The following is a 14,663-nucleotide window of genomic DNA, read 5'->3' as shown; positions in this document are numbered from 1 at the left end:
CCAATCCTTCTAGAAAAAGAAATACAATACTTGTTTCCCCTTGTGGAAAAAGCATTTTAAATACTTTGCTAAGGTGTATTTTAATTGCTATTTCAGAGGAATAATCATCATTTACACAAACACCCTCAAATTAGTTATGAGTTAACTAAAAAGAATTGTAAGCAGTTGGTAGAACAAATGAGTTATGTAAGCAGTTAAGGAGATACAGAAAAAGCAGAGGCAAACCCGCGGAGCACGGTGGGGGAGGCTCATGGGTCCTCCTGTCCTACAATAAGCACCTCCTTATTCCAGTGTCCAGGCACCGCCACGTCGAGGTTTGTGCTCCCCTTGTGAACCTGAGGGCACAGTGCAGAGCATGACAGCACCACATCACCACCTCCTGTCCATGTCTGTTGCACCCTTCTGCAACCCCCCAGGGGTCCGGATTCTCCACACCCTCTCTATTCTTGGTACGATCTAGTACTTTGTTAGGAACCCTTCTAAAGGGTGGGAGGTGGGACCGTGTACCTTCTCATGGGGCCTGGTGTTAGGTCGGAATTTGAGTGCCTATATGAGGGAGAGCGGAGCAACTGAGGCAGAGGGCAGTGTGCCAAAACAGTGACCAATCAAACAGGCAGAAAAACTCCACTGACCCCTTACATTCACCTATCACTCAGCAAGACCCCCACCCATTCCAGCCTATAAAGACCCTGGGCAACCGAAGCCATGTGTGATTTCTCCAGCTCCCTACCCTCACCTTTACCCCGGGAATTTAGCCCGAGAGCCGAATTCCAATAAAGCTTGCTTTGGCCACTTTCTGTCCAATTTTATTTGGCCACTAGCCCTACCCCTGAGCTTACACATGGGAAGTGAGAGGCGCAGTCCGTGTGTGCTGGGTCTCTATCTATGGCTACAGTGCTGTCCAGTAGGCCAGGCTATGCAGAAGGGTGGCAGAGCAAAAGACCCACATTTCAGAAAGCAAACTGAAGGAGTGACTGTGGAGTCTATTTTTAGCTGGGCTGGATCTGGGCTCCCTTCAGAGGCTGCATCTACTGAGAATAATCACTTAACAGAAGCAGAACTTCCAAATGCCTAGTGTCAGTACAGCCTCAGCTGGGGCTGTAGCATGGGTCCCTAGTCTCCTACTGCACTGAACAGTCTTCAGAGAACTTCTCATCCAGTGCCTGAACAAAGAGGAAACACCTAGGGAAGTCCTACATTTCAGAAATCCAGAAATCCACACAGGGAGAAGAACCCTTAATCCCGTTTACTTGAATCTCCCACGTAGGCCTCACATTCAGTCTACCATAACTGGAATGTAAGGCCAACTGAGTGCAGCAGGCTTCTCCGAGAAGGTGCACCTGCTCCAGCAAGTTCGCCTGGGTTGCTATGAAGCACAATTCCACACAAAGAACACCACAGGCACCGCTGTTTCCTTTCAAATATTTGTAAGTTTTAGCTCAGGATATTTTCCAAACTCTTGGGCTTTAAACAAGCAAGTACCATAAGAGATGCTATTCTTCATTTATTAAGTTCACTACATACAAACACCACATACAGAAAGAAGACACTGTGCTCCTTGCTGGAGACAAGCAAGAATAAAAGATGCAATCAAGGAACTTAGACCTAGGGGCAGTAACTCGTGTGCAAGAGTCTTCCAAGACAGAAAAATAGATTAAGCACAACAGGGAAAGAAAGATCACTACCAGGAAAGAATTTCAAAAAGGACACAGCATTCGAGTCAGACATTAAATAGAGGAGCTCTGAGCTCTGTGGAGAAACAGGGCAGGCACGCTGAGAGGGATGCAAACTGGAACAGCAGCCCCAGCAGGGAACCGCAGTGCATGAACATGAAACAGTAGGTGATAGAAAGGAAGCCAGGGAGGTAGATGGGATCTGGTCTCGAGGTTCCAGATTGCTGGGGAGGAACTTATTTCATACTATTGTTATTTTAAATGTAATTAGTGGTCTTCACCCTAATATAGTTGGTGGAGAATTTAGGAAGTAAATCAAAAGGCATGATGTGTGTGTGAAAGTGAGGAGAGAGGGGTCTCTCCTTGCTGTAAAATGTGTGCAGAATGGCCCTCTTCTTCCAGTGCCTTGCACAAAAGACGGAGGCCAGGGCAGAAGGACCACCAGATGTGCTTGGCCTGTAAGACCTGTTAATAGGAGGGATGTCATTTACAGATGGCCCACTTACAGATACCCTTTATTGTAAGTGGTGACCTGGGACAGCTGTCACAACTAGACTCTGGTCAAGCATTTTGGTTTATTTCCCACATTGGAAGTTACGTAAAAAAAAAAAAAAATAGCTATCTTTTGGAGGATAAATAATATTATTACTAATTTGAAATAAACCCAACTTAGACCTAATTCTGTTAAGAGGAAGAACTATTAATTTCAGTCTTGACAGTCTAAGGCACCAGCCAGTCTTTCCTGGAGCAGAGCAAAGACTGAGGCAATGTGGCAGGCAGGCTCAGCCCCATAGGGCAACCTCTAGTAAGCCTCCCAGGGGCTTTCTGCAACATTTGGAGTCCCTAGGGCAGGTTTTCACTGCTGCTGCTGCTCCACTGGCATCTCTGGACATGGCACATTTGATAGTGGTGCTTCGTAGCTAACAACCACTACTTCATTTCTTCCACTTCCCCTTGAAGGTGTGAAAGGAGCTATGACTATGTGAATGAATACACCTTGCTGGCAGGATTGCAATACCATTTTGCTTGCTGGAGAGCTGTTAAACAGCAACCTAGTCATTGACAATATGCCAGGAAGTGGGTGGTCATGCTCAAACAACAGAACAGGGCTCCCTTGGTAACAGTGATCTTAGATTGAGTGAACAGACATCTCTGGAAGGGGGCCCAACAATCTGCACTTTCAGCATCCCCTGAGGAAGTATGAAACAATCTGAGAGGATGTCGCTGAGTTTGTGAACCTGAGCTGGAATTACAGTTATGAACAGTGAGTAAGCTGGTATTTCAACCCAGGACTGTTCAACTTGAAGCCTGTGCTGATTCCACCATGCTACACTTCTTGTCAATGAGTCTTTGTTTTCATGACTCTTCCTTTCAATCATGCATACCATTTGGCTTATCGATGAACCCATGCTTTCCAATCCCTTGAGGTGCTGCACAATTTCACTCTCCCCTTCCTTTCTGGCAGATTTATCAGTAGGGTGTAGGCCACTCTTTCCCTCCAGTCAGTAGAGGAGCCCTTGTTAACTCTCCACCTCAGCTCCTGCATTCCTGCCTACTTGGCAGCCTTTTCTTGCCCTTCTTTAGTGAATGAATTTCCAGTTACAATTTCTATAGGCTCATTTAAACTATAATGCTGAGCCTTGGTTCTGTTAGAATTCAAAAGCTATTTCTTATGCATAATGAAAGTAGCAATCAAGTTCTGATGGTAACTCTGGCAGAGTTATGGGATGTTATATTAGTTTAATGACAGCACGTGGAAAAACTATTACATCCTCCTTGCCAGAAACTGAGAAACAGAGAGGAGGAAAATACTGGGAATGAAAAGATCTGCATTTAAACACCAGACATGTTAACTGAGGACAAAGTCATCTCATCTTTACCAACAACAGAATATAAGGTGATGTTATTATGGTTCTGGTTTTCACAGTGTTTAGGTGTGTGAGGGTGCAACCCAGGTAGAAAAGGGGACATGTGGTTTAGATTCCAGAAACCTCTTGGTGTAAGGGATGTCTTTCTGGGCAGGCTTTTATCTGGGGTCCTGAATGAAGACCAGAGGTATCTGCTTCTTCTGACAGAAATCTTCACTCCAGGAATATGATGTGATCTGGAGCCTTGAAATGCAAGCCTCTGGGAATTCATGGAGCACAAGGGAGCTGCTGTAGCCTGTTTCTCCAAGAATTTTCAGAGGTGAGGTTCCCAGCTTGTCACAGCAAGCCAGTATCTGACAGGGGATTTAAACTATGGTTGAGGGCTTTGACTTTGCTGTTTCATGTTTTTTATATTAAAACTGCAGATTGCTTTCATCTTTTAAAACATTTCCTCTTGGAATTGTCTTAATTTAGCTACTTATGACATCCTCACCTTCTTGTTATATACTTTTACGGGAGAATGGAAGCACTAGTCTAGTGTCAAGAGAACAGGCAGTCCTCAACTCACTATGAAGTTACCTCCTGAGGTACTCACTGTAGGCTGAAAACGTCACCCCTAACCTGCAGCACTGTAGCTTACCAAGTTGGCACAGAGTGCTTCAGAACAGTGGACCACAGTAGGGCAAAATCCCCTAAAGCAAAGCCCAGTTTATAATCAAGCACCGAATGTCTTATGTAATTGATTCAATACTTTATAAAACAATGGTTGTATGGGCAAACTTTCTCAATATTGTAAGATCAAAACTAAACAAGACAAATTCCAAGTTGGGGACTGTCTGTATTCCTAAATAAGGAGATTGAACTCCATTTCCTCCTAAGTAGCTCCACACAGGCTCCTCTTCCCTCAGCTCCTGGCAGCAAGCCCTTCCAGTCCCGACTGCCTCACGGCGGTGGGTTTGCACCCCTGGAAGGTAAGGGATGCTGGCCGAACAGACCTCGCAGGATCCTGGAGGGTGAGGGATGCTGGCTGAACGGACCTCGCAGGATCCTGGAGTTCGGGTTGTGGTGGAACAGACCTCGCAGGCAGCTGGTCGGACTTCAGGGTGGGCATGAGGTCTGACTCGGGTGGCTGTCCCACACCGACCGGGATGCCAGCTGCAGGGGCGCGGGCAGCGCAGGCGGTGGTGCCTGGGTGGGCAGGTGAGCCCCCCGACGGCGGCTGTCCGCACGTGGCCGCGCGCCGTCGGCCCTGTGGGGTCCCGGAGGGCCCTGCTCACTTCAGCGTCCGGCCCCGGGTTACATGGTACCTGCCGTGATAAGCCTGCTCTGCCCCAAGCCTCGGCGTCCCAGCCAGCGCCCCGGATCCTGCGCCCTCGGCCTTCCGCCCTGGGGCCTGGCAGCAGGCAGACCCAGTCTCCCGAGACTTCCTGTCGCCTCCTCGCCTCTCGCGAGAGCGCGCGCCCGCCACTTCCAGCGGCGGCGCTGCCTGGCAACCGCGATGGCGGTTGAGCAGCTCTTCTCGCTGGAGCTGCTGGTGGACTAGGTGTGTCTGGAAGCCGCGCTGCCTACCGGCCCCGCCGTGGCCTTCCGGCTGCTGGACTTCCCGCCACTTCTGGTGCGCGCGCCCGCCAGGCCCACCGCGCTGCCCGGCGGCGCCCTGGGCTTCAGTCGCGGCAAAGCCTGCGTGTTCCGCCTGCTTCCGGCCACCCTGCGTCGCCCGCGGCTGCCCGCCCGCTGCTGCAGCTGCCCGCCGCGCCTGCTGGGCGCCTGCGACGTCCCACAGCCCGCCGTCCGCGGGCCCGGCAGCCGGGGCACCTTCGCTCTGCTGGACCCGGCGGGCCTGCGCATTGGGGACCTGGCGCTGTTCTGCCGCCTGACGGAGCTGGGCGGCCGCGCCCTGGACCTCGCTGACCCGGCCCCGGACCGCGGCCCCCGGGACCCCGCCGACCCGGCCCTGGACCTCGGCCCCCAGGACGCGGTCCCCGCCGCCCTAGACCCCGCCGCGGCGCGGGAAGGAGCCCCCAGCCCTGCCCGCGTGGGCTCCGCGGAGAACAGCAAACCTGGCCCTGCGGAGGCTGCGGACAGCAGGGTCAGCACCATCAGCACCTCCAGCGAGGAAGACGCCGAGCTGGACCTGGAAACCAACACCTTTTGCCCCCCTCCTCTGTATTATACTCCCCTGACCCAAGAAAGGACGCTTCCTGCAGGCGTCAAAATCACCATTGAGCCCCAAAGGGACGGACCTGAGGAGCTGGGTGATGCCTTGCCGGAAAAAGTACTTGTAAACCCTCCAACACATCTGAGCCCTCCAAAAGGTACAGATTCTGCAACACAGGAGACTCCGGTGTTTTTGAGTCCACCAGGGAGTCAGGATGTAGGAGCCATTAATGAATCTACATGTCGCCCTCAAACTGAGCAAAATACAATCAATACAATAAGGCAGTTTCCTTTGCTGAATTCTTTGTTAATTGAACTGTCCTTGTTATACAACCAACGCATGGCAAGTCTTACTCATGTGCATCCCCGCTAAGCCTGATTGTATAGAACCGAGGATAAGAAGGTACCAGAATCTTGTGCCAAATCAACGTGTCAGTCTGAATCTAAAAAGGATAAGTTTTCAGTGGGGGACTATGAAAAGTCAGTGAGCCTTCAGTGTAGAAAGAACCAAGTTGAAAACCTTAAGCAAGGTAAATATTTTGAGAACAGTGGCAACTGTCAAGAAAGGGTAACTAGGGGGCTTCTACTTTATGACCTAACAAATACACTCAGACTCTGTTTAAAGCAGTCAAATCCTGACTTGTTAATAGTACATGAAAAGAGAGAATAGTACAGAAAAATGCAAGCACAAACGTTGGGTACAAGTACAAAATTCAGAATTCCATCCCCTAAAGTTAAAGTATTAAGCTTTGCAGAAAAAAGTCAGAAGCCACATCAGCTGCCTAGAGATAAATAGATTCAGATGCATCTTCTGCTGAAAATAGTGATACCTCAAGGCAAATTAGTGAAGTCTTTGATGAGCCCAGCACAAATAAAGAAAAAAAGACAACTGATTGTGGTGAAAACAGAACCAGCAGTGGTTCTTTGGGAAGAATTATGAGTCCTGCAGATTCCATTATTCCAAAAGATTGACTCCTACAAATATTTCAGAAGGAAAACTGGAAACCACAGTTCAAAGTGCATGTGTTTTCCAACAGGATGCGGTTGCTGACAGAATTGTAAATAAAGAAATAGATGATTGGCAGCTCAGAACCACAGATTATGATGTTCCTGCTGAAATGAGTGAAAATAGTTGCCGTGAAAGCATCTCAGAACTGAAGTATTCAGGTGATTTCACCAGCCCTTGCTATTCAGAAGACTTCTACACCACTGAGGAGAGCAGCAAGAGTTTGCAAACTCATGATAGCAGTCCAAGGGCAGAAATTTCAGTAACAGTAGGTCTAGTGGAGCAAGACCACCCTCCAGGAAAAGTAGCAGTGAAAAGAGTTCTGTTCTTAGCCCACTCTTCGGCTGGATCACCAGTACTCTCACAAAAGAGAAGGCATCTTTCAAAGACTGGGGATAAAATCGTGGAGAAGGCATCTAGTAACTCCACCAATAATTTATCTTCATTCCACGGAACTGAGGAAAAAAGAAAGCCAGATAGACCGAAATAGTAGGCATAACTCTAAGGGTAAAAAAAGAGGTCAAGACTTCTCTATGAAACTTAAAGGAGAAACTGGTTGCAAATGGTCAGAAAAAAGCCCGTTGCCGCAGAAATCTCTCAAGTGAGTTCTTACCTGCCTTCTAATGTGTCAGAACTGGAACTCAATGTTCTGGATGGCAGTACATCAGATCACTTTGAAGAAGAGGATGACATTGGTTCACTAAGAATTTCAAAGCAATACAAAGATATCTGTGAGTTAGTAATACACAGATTTCCAGGATATATGGTGTAAAAATGTGCTTTAAAAAATTTATATGTACTGTTAAGAATTTTAATTATATTATTTTAGTGTATAAATTATATGAATAGTTTTTATAAGAAAAAGTCATTCCTTTATGCTTAACTAGTATTCTATCTTAAATCTGATAATATTGATCATGAGATCACCTCATAACTTAGTAAGATTTCTTTACAAGTTATTTAAATTTAAAAGTGTATCTAAACTTTTAAAATATGAAACATTCTAAAACTAACTTCATTGAAAAAAATGTTAGTTAATAAGGATAGCTACAAATTTTAGTGGGAATAAGTTATTTAACAAATATATGACATTTTGTGAGATACAGAAAGATAAAAAAATTTAAGATATAGTTTCTGCTCTTAAAAGAGCTTACAGCATGTGTGTGTGTATGTGTGTGTGTGTACAATGTATGTGTATTTATATATATATATATATACACACACACACACACACATATATATATATATATATATATATATACACACACACACAATATCAGAGAGGTACACAACCTGCGATTCACAATAGATGGGGTCCCTTTTAATAGTGTTCTATATCTTTATTTAACCACAATTCGCATGATTGCTTGATTAATGTTTGTCTTCCACTAGTCTGAAGTGTTGTGATGAGAAGGGCCCTGTCTATTTTTAGCACCCAGCACAGTCCTTGGCATGTCATTGGGATGCAATGAAAACATTTGTTGAACAAAATAAATGATTGCTAGCATTTAAAATACCTTATGAAAAGTTATAGAATTAAGTAGTAATAACAAGCAGAAACCCTGAAAAGAAATCTGTGAAAACCCTTATCAAGACATGTTAAACTAATATTTTTGTTTTGCTGCTGCATGTGAACAATCTTTAAATATTCTCTGAAGCATCCGGAGAGGGAAGTTTTTAAAAAAAAGTTGTCTTCCTGTGTGCTTTCTTGAATAGGAGTTCAGTTTATTGCTTGTCAGTTGAGGTTCAGTGGTTATTTTTAATGTGTGAAAACTTGTTTTCAAGTTTAATGATAATTTATAATTTCTTTCATTGATTTTATACTTTGACTTATTCTGTGTTCAGATATTTGCATATATTCTTCTGAGCTCTAATTTTTTGTCTTTGAATATGTGAAGGTCCTAATTTTCCTTAATTTATAAGTAACTAATTATATGGTATTATCTCCTGAATGATCATAATAGTAGGTAAGATTTAGAGAGATGGTAAGAAGAGAAGAGGGTGTTCTGTGTGGGGGACCAGCACGCATAAAGGATTGATGGACACCAGCATGAGATTCATGGGAGATGGAGATTTTACCTTGATTTGAATAATAGGTTCTGCTACACAGTGATAGTTGAGTAATCCCTTTTACTTTGCTCACTAAGGTTCCCAGCCCCAGAGTAAATTCCCAAAAGTAGGAATTGTGCTTTAATTATTTTGAGTCTCCCTTCATCTGTAGTTATAGCCATGGCTAATCATCAGCCAGACTTATTGGTGGCTTGGTGAGATTTCTAAACTCTTTATCACCAGTCATCCAGTTCAATAGGTGAGTTTCAGATCCTTTTTGTTCTAACTTGAATAAAATACATGGAGAGTTGTACAGAATGACAGTACATGAACCAAGATTTGCAGGATTTTTCTTTTCTCATTTTTAACCTAAATACAAAAAAAAAAAAAACACACACACACACACACACACCTGACTTGGTCAAGACCAATGTATTCTTCCTCTTCCTGACTTTCTTCAGGAATCAGTCATGCCAAGCAGAAACTGACTTCAGGATGGGTATCTTGAGGTTGGAGTGTTGACCCTGCATGCATTTTCTTATTTTTCAAACAGTTCCTAGGTTTATTACACTAATAATATATAGCCATTTAGAAAAAGTTAGAAAATTCAGATAAGAGCTTTTGCTTTAAAATATGTACTAAGGAAAGGTTATGGTCCTTTCCTCCCAAAATCCCGCTGAAGAGAGGTGTAAAAATAGCAACCTAAAGTTCACAGAAAATACCAGTGGTGGCCAAGACAGTTGGAGGAACTACTGAAAGATCAAAGCAGATGGGACTAAGTTCATGAAAAATGGGGCTAGAAATCCACCTTTCGGCATAGCCAGGAGGGCACTGCCTGAAGAAGACTCCATGGGTCAGAGAGCACAGCCACCAAGCCAGTAGCAGCAGGAGGCTTCTCCAAGTGCTAAGTTAAGTTGGGTATGGCTTTGTGCAGGGTGTCCGCACTGTGGGAACACAATAACTGCCCTCCACTCAGGAGGAAAGGGAGCTCTGAGCCAGGGCATGAGTGAAGACAGAATTTTCTAAAATACGAGGAGACTGTGCCAGTGCAGGGAGCACCGAACATTTCCCTGCAAACCTAGGTATGGGCCCTATCCATGGGCTTTGTCGTTTCTGTGTGCCATGTCTGTCCGTGACAGGTACACAGGAACGCTTCCTTTAAGTGCCTCTGGGATGCTGGTGGGGCCCAAGGGGAAGGAGTTGTCCCAGTCCATCATAAAGCAGTTCGAAGCTTACAGAATGAGGTGGAGATGGTGGAACTTGGCTTTGAATCAGATATTGAGTAGAAGAAAGCTTGGCAGTAGGACTCTGGGTTTTAGAGGAGAGACTGTGTTTGTCCCAGAACAGGACAGGGTAGATTAGACAAGCTCCCAGCTCCTGAGTAATAGTTAGACAACATCCAAAGATTGATGTTGGAGAGACAGCATGGAATGGAGTGGCCCCAGAGTCAGGAATTGGTCATGACTGCTTGAAAGAATGTGTGTGTTTTTCATTTCCTTTTTGTCTTCACCTTGGTGTTAATTCAGCTCTTTTTGAAGGCTCCAGTTCTATAAAAGCAATGGGGAATGGATTTGCTAGTGGCTCATAATTGATTTGAAATCCTAGAGGAGGAGCCACAAGCCCCCAGGGTCTGCATGTCCATATACTGAGAAAAAAAACATAGGGACTCTTAGAAGCCCTTCCTTTCTACCCAGAGATTTCTCCTTCAGCTGTCTGCTAAAACTTCAGAGGGCTTTGCATTTTCTTTTATTGAGGAAGGTGTTCCATTGTAGTCTCACACCCATCAACTGCCTGTCAGAACTTGTGATTTCAGTATCAACTGGAGTGAATTGGGACTGATTTCTGGACCCAGGATGATGAAACAATGGGTTGCTGTAGATATAGAAGAGCCTGCGGTTGCATTGTTCTGGAAATGGTTGCTTGCATATTCAGAATCTGTGAAAATGTTTGCAGGTACTTTGGGACAGCATTTATTAACCTGAGGCAGAAGATCTTTCTAATCTGAGAATGTCCTGAGTGTGGACATGTGCTGCTTGTTGGCGATGCACCCTGTTCCCAGTGGTGGCCTTGCCTGCAGCCAAGTGCTCAGGAGGGCAGCCTCAAGTTTCCAGGTGAAACCTTCCATTCCAGCTGCTTTTCTGCATGTCTGATTTCTTGGGGCTGCTCTCCTGCATCCCTGATCACCTCTAAGAATGAGTGTGAGAGCTTCTTACTCAAATTATGGCCTTGCTCCTTAATGAAAATGAGGGGTACTAAAAAAGTCACTTGATGTCATCTTTGTTGTCATTACTTCAGCACTAATGCCCCCTTACCTGGGTGAGCACTTCCCAGCTCACGAGGCCTTTCATGACCTTGTTTTGTCTTTACAAGAGTCCAGAGTACTTAGATGAGGAAACGGAAGCTATTTCCATACTCATTGCCTATCTCACATCCACAGAGAACTGACCCAGAAAATTCATGTTCCTTCAATACTTACATAACTTCCAGAAGCAGGGTGGACAGCAGTAGTGTATAAACAGATAAAATCCCAATTTTAAGCTTGATGCAGTGGCACATGTCTATAATCCCAGTGGCTTGGGAGGTTGAGGCAGGAGGATGGTGAGTTCAAAACCTGTGTCAGCAACAGGGAGGCACCAAGCAACTTAGTGAGACTCTGTCTCTAAATAAAATACAAAAAAAGACTGAGAATGTGTGCCCTGAGTTCAATCCCCAGTACCCCCCCAACACACACCAAAAAATCCCAATTTTATGCTAATTTCCTGAAGTAAGCACCGTCATCATGAAATCTGCCCTCTTGGCTGATTTCTGTGTAGAAAACATCTTGTTGGCTATTTGCTCAGTGTTGCACAGGGGTCTCCAGAACCTGTTCCTATTTTTGACTGAACTTTATGCCTGTTGGTCAGCAATTTCCATTTCTCCTCATGCCAATGCTGAGAGCCCATCCCACTCTTGATTATACCTATCTCACCATTTTAGATTCCTCACATTGTTGAATCTGCAGTATCTTCTGTGACCCAGAGTTCCCCCAGGATGTATATTGCAGAATGCCCTTACATTTTAAAGGTAAATAGTATTCCAGTGTATAGTGTCATGTTGTCTTTATCCATTCATCTTCCAGTGGACATTTAGGCTGCTTACTTGTCTTGTTATTGTGATTAATGCTGCTGTGAAAACAGAAGTGTCGATATCTACACAAAATCCTTATTTCAATTCTTTTGGATAAATACCTAGGGTGGCCCTCCCTTTTATTTCTCTCTCCTATTTTTATCTTCTAACTAAACCAATCAATCATTTGTATTGAACCAGTTGTTATGGTTTCCTACATCAAAAGAAAGCATCCAAGCCAGGTACAGTGTTGTGTATCCATAGTCCCCGAGACTCCAGAGACTGAGATGGAGGGATTGTAAATTCAGGACCAACCTGGACAACTTAGACTCTGTCTCAAATTTTTAAAAAATAATAAATAAAAAGAGCTGGGGTTGTGGCTTAGTGGTAGAGTGCCCCTGGGTTGAACCCTAAGTGCTGGTGGGCAGAGGGAGCATCCATCTCATGAAGAGAATATATACTATCATAAATCTAGGTGTAGTATTAAAAATGAGCAGAAATTGTTAGTTAGATGGTGGTTAGAAACAAAAACATGAGTTTATAGGAATTTGGAGCTAGAAAATACACATCATTTAGTTCAACTCCTTCACTTTATAAATACACAGTCCAGAAAAAAGGAGTTTCTTAACCTTTCCCCCTTACTTCAAAGTTCTTTCCATTAGAAAATACCATTTTCATGTGTCAACTGGGAATGTAGCAAACCCAAATTGTGTGTGTGGCAGACATTCTGCACCACTTATGTGGAGAACATTAACAGAAAGTTAGCTTATTTAGAGAGGTGGGAATGCATCCTCTGTTCCTGGGAGGGCATCCTGCCCAGACTAGGTCAGACTGACCTGTTGAGTGTGGGCTCCCTCCACTCACCTCCTACCCACCTTGGTCAGTCTTCCACACCTGGAAAGTGGAGAAACAGTAGTACCTCTGGATTACCAGGATTGAGTGAGGTGTGTTGTAGGTAGGATCAGCACATCCCTTGTCCCTGTCAGAATAAGCTGACCCTCCTTTCTTCTCTGGATTCCTGGCTGACACACTTTGAAGCCAGTGAGACCTGAGGAGAGGACCAGGTAAGCAGCATGTGGACCCCTGTCCATGCAGGGCTACCTTGAGAATATAGAAGAGTTACAGCTGATTTGTTGTGCACAATGGAAAATATAAAGCCAGAAGACACCGTGGCAAATCAAGAGAGAGGCTCTGGAGTGAAGGAGAGAGCTTTCTGTGTGGTACATTCGGAAAGGCCCTGATTGTGTAAGCTGTCAGCTTACCATGGTCATCTAAGCTGGTTGGGGCACATGGCATCACCCACAGGTCTTCCATTGTGTTCTCCAGTGCACGTAGAATTCAGCGCCCCTTCTGAGCAGAGCTGGTGCGTGTCATACTTGGGCATACTGCCTTGGGGGTGATTTGCTTCCTGTCTATAATCTGGATATTATCTTTTAAAATTCAATTTTACAGTCTGAACTAACGTACCTGCATTTCATACTACTGATAAATTTGGCTTCTAAAATGTAGATGGAGGGACTCATAGTACCTCTTTGCCAGAGCTAATGTAATTCTACCTACAGTGTTTTCAGTGCAGAATACAGAATTATTGAAAAACAACCATTCTTTAACTATTTCTGCTTATTCTGTCAGTTAAGGTTGTTTCTGTGGAGTTTGTGAAGACCGCCTCTGGAATGTTTCTCTACACTAGTTTTAGACTTTTGCAGTTAGGCTGCATCCTCATATGGTTTTTTTGGCTGGTGTTCTGAGCATGTGCATGTATAACAGTCTGGAGCACTTCACTGTTGGGGCACACATATAATGACACCCCTTTTCACTCCAAAAGATGCTCTTTCTCACACTTCCACTTTGGCAGGACCCCGGCACCAGCTCTGAACTCCACTGTCACGTGGCTGCCTGCTTAGTGCTTACTGGTGCCAGGTCATGTGACCTGCTCATCACTTGGCCTGGCTTTCAACTTCTGTGGCTTCCACTGCTGTGACAGTGCTGCTTTTGAAGACCTGTCATGCCAGTCATGATTTCTGCACAAGCACCAGGGCAGGTGTGATTTGGGATTTTACTTGGGAGCTTGCCTTCATGAGGTGGGGGGCCTGGAGACATGTGGAATGAGGGTCCTACTGCAGGTTCTGTTTTACAAGTGTTCCTTGGGCTCTTTAAGGTCCATGCCCACCAGAGAACTCTGAGTATCTGAAGACATCAGTCTCAAGCATGTCTCATTGTTCTGAGCACCTAATGGGAAGGGCTGTGGGCTTGATCTTGCTCCCCTCTGAAGTCTTCTTAGACCTGCATAATTTGCCTTTCTTTTCTTTTCTTGGTCTCTATCCAATCACAGAAAGGATTTCAGATTCTTTTTGTTGTTGTTGTTGTTGTTGTTTTTGGTACCAGGAATTGAACCCAAGGTTACTTAACCACTGAGTCACATCTCCAACCCTTTTTAATCTTTTTTTTTTTAATTTTGTGACAGATTCTAACTAAATTGCTTAGGGTTTAAGTTGCTGAGGCTGGCCTTAAACTTGTGACCCTCCTGCCTTAGCCTCCCAAGGCTCTGGGCTTACAGGCATGTGCCACTGTGCCAGGATTTCAGATTCTTAAGGTTGATGAATATGATTCTAGTATTTACACGACCAAAAGTGACTTCTGTAGTTTGTAAGAAGAGTACAAGATTTTTTTCCTGAAGAGTTTTCTGTGTCTCTTTATGTTCATTCCCATGGGAGAAGAGCTGGCAGCACTAACCTAACATGAGTCAGTCAGCCTTACCTGCCCCGGCCACCTCTGCAAGTGTGTATGTGGAGCACGTCTTACTTG

General features: G+C 44.9%; 2 pseudogenes; both read left to right on the top strand.

The window, feature by feature from the left end:
- The first annotated feature begins 4,689 nt into the window (after positions 1 to 4,689).
- On the top strand, positions 4,690 to 6,494 carry LOC124974103 (microtubule-associated protein 10-like; annotated as a pseudogene).
- A 322-nt stretch (positions 6,495 to 6,816) lies between these two features.
- LOC124974114 (microtubule-associated protein 10-like) lies at positions 6,817 to 7,562 on the top strand (annotated as a pseudogene).
- Positions 7,563 to 14,663: the final 7,101 nt, after the last annotated feature.

This window comes from Sciurus carolinensis, unplaced genomic scaffold (assembly GCF_902686445.1).
Source record: "Sciurus carolinensis unplaced genomic scaffold, mSciCar1.2, whole genome shotgun sequence".
Classification (NCBI taxonomy): Eukaryota; Metazoa; Chordata; class Mammalia; order Rodentia; family Sciuridae; genus Sciurus; species Sciurus carolinensis.
This window is presented reverse-complemented; position numbering and strand designations above follow the sequence as displayed.